At 40.2% G+C, this 2,356-nt stretch overlaps 1 non-coding gene across 1 annotated transcript; it reads right to left on the bottom strand.

Moving 5' to 3' along the window:
• Positions 1-1,966: 1,966 nt before the first annotated feature.
• LOC122125241 lies at positions 1,967-2,074 on the bottom strand. Its single transcript, XR_006150743.1, has one exon. It is a non-coding gene; the product is annotated as a U6 spliceosomal RNA (small nuclear RNA).
• Between the last annotated feature and the right edge of the window lie 282 nt (positions 2,075-2,356).

Here is a 2,356-nt window from a genome sequence, read left to right as displayed (position 1 = left end):
CTGGAGTTAAGTGGATTGGAAGTTGGAAGTAAATATTTGGAGAACCTTACATATATGTATGTAAATGTCATAAAATCACACTACCGTTAATATAGACAAATAGAAAACATAAAATGTTTTTAAGGGTCAGAGTTAGGATAAAAACTGTCTAACCCTTTTGAAATGTGGTAAGGCAGGCAGTCAGATAGAAATCAAGCTATCCCTAGATAGAGGGCTCATACAATGAGAAAAAAGGAAGCGTATTAAAATGTTGATGGCCAGGCTAGATGTTTTTCCTTAGTAAATCTGAGCTGGTTGTTGAGAAACTGAAGACCATGCATTGAAAAATGAAACTCTAACCCATAACTTCTACAGAGAATCAGCCCAAGCTGATCTAAGCTTTGATCAAAGCTTTTGTCTTTACTTCCAACATAGGACCAACTGGAGAGAACAATACACTCTCCTTATCAATCACATATTATGCTCTGTATTGGTTAGATCACCTACAGCATCCCCAAGACCCAGCCTATAATCAGCCCATACCTGAGCCCTTTCCTTCCTAGCGATAAAGCGTGCCTAACCTGTGTTTCTGCCAAATGCAAGTGATGGTGGCTGACTTTCTTGTTCTAACAAGCTCTAAATTAACAGCTTTTGCTTGCTCCCGTTTGGATGGCTTTCCTTTATCTTAGGTTCCTGGAATCATTAATTTTAGCAGGCTCCCCAGACACTTCAGATGTTCAACACGAGTTACTGCTGTAGCACTCGTCTTTATCCCCAAACTCCCTAAGAATCACTTTGGGGATTAAATTGGGGAATGAGAAAGTAAAGACCATCATGTCCCATCTCAGGCCCCAACTGAAACCAAATCTCTGGGAAGAGGCCTAGGAATTTTTGTATAAGTCTTATCCCCATCAGAATAGTCTCATTATCAAGGATATCTGAGAGACTCTAAACTCTGCTTTCAGGATGGCAGAACCTAAAAAGAACCTATATAAAAAGAGTTCCAGGTTCTTCTTTTTTTTATTGTGAAAATACCATACAGAGGGGTTACAATTACATCGCAAGATAATGAGTACATTTCTTATCAAGCATTGTAGCCTCCTCCTTTGTTTCCCCTTCCCATCCCTTCCCATCCTCCACCCTCCTAATCCTCCCCCCCCACCAAAGTTATAAAGTTTGTTTTTCCACATAACGACTTGTACATCTCATTGTTGCAATGGGTCCACCTGTATCCCTATTTAAACTATTTGTTTTTTCCCTTCCCCTCCACAAATTATACCGACATCAAATACAGTGAAAACAGGGGTTATACCGTGGGGGAGGGACATAAAAAGCAACAAAGAAATGTGTTAGAAACAATCTCATGAAAGAAAAAAACATTTGAATACATATCTTAGGGTTCATTTCCCTAACATCAACTTATCTGGCCTTTTCTGCTTGACTCAGACATATACTAGTTATTGCAAATAAGGGAAACCATGGGACCTGTTTCTTGGGGCCTGGCTTACTTCACTTAATATAATTTTTTCCAAGTCTTTCCATTTCCTAACAAATAGGGCAATGTCATTCTTTCTGATGGAGGCATGGAATTCCATTGTGTATATATACCACATTTTCTTGATCCATTCATCTACTGAGGGGCATCTGGGTTGGTTCCCTATCTTAACTATGGTAAATAATGCTGCAGTAAACATAGTCATGCTGGTATCTTTAGTATGGCCTTGTTTGTGATCATTTGGGTAAATGCCCAAAAGTGGGATTGCTGGGTCATAGGGGAGCTCTATGTGGAGTCTTTTGAGGAACCTCTATACTGCTTTTCAAAGTGGTTGAACAAGTTTACACTCCCACCAACAATGCAGTAAGGTTTCCTTCTGTCCACATCCCCTCCAGCATCTGTTGTTATTAGAGTTCTTGGTTTTTGCCATTCTAACTGGGGTGAGGTGGTATCTCAATGTTGTTTTGAGTTGCATTTCTTTTATGGCTAGAAAAAAATATGGAATGCTTCATGAATTTGCGTGTCATTCTTGCACAGGGGCCATGCTAATTCTTCTCTGTATCGTTCCAATTTTAGTATATGTGCTGCCGAAGCGAGCAGTCAGGTTCTTCTTTGGAAATCCTACTGTTAATTTTGGGCTATTGAAGTGATTCTGAGGGGTACCATAGTTTAGGAAGTAGTACCCTACTTAAGCGATTTCAAATAGCACCATGCATATAGAACCCTGGAGTCTTTCTAGGGCAGTAGGTCAGGGTTAGAGCTGAAACCATGAATTCCATATAAGGTCTCATATGATACAACCCTTGCTGGTCTGCTGACTGCAGGTGAGGTGTATTGCCTGCACAATAGAAAGAACCACAGGAGGAAGTAGCCTTGGAGATG

This window comes from Dipodomys spectabilis, unplaced genomic scaffold, assembly GCF_019054845.1.
Source record: "Dipodomys spectabilis isolate Male_0828 unplaced genomic scaffold, ASM1905484v1 ptg000262l, whole genome shotgun sequence".
In the NCBI taxonomy this organism is placed as follows: Eukaryota; Metazoa; Chordata; class Mammalia; order Rodentia; family Heteromyidae; genus Dipodomys; species Dipodomys spectabilis.
This window is presented reverse-complemented; position numbering and strand designations above follow the sequence as displayed.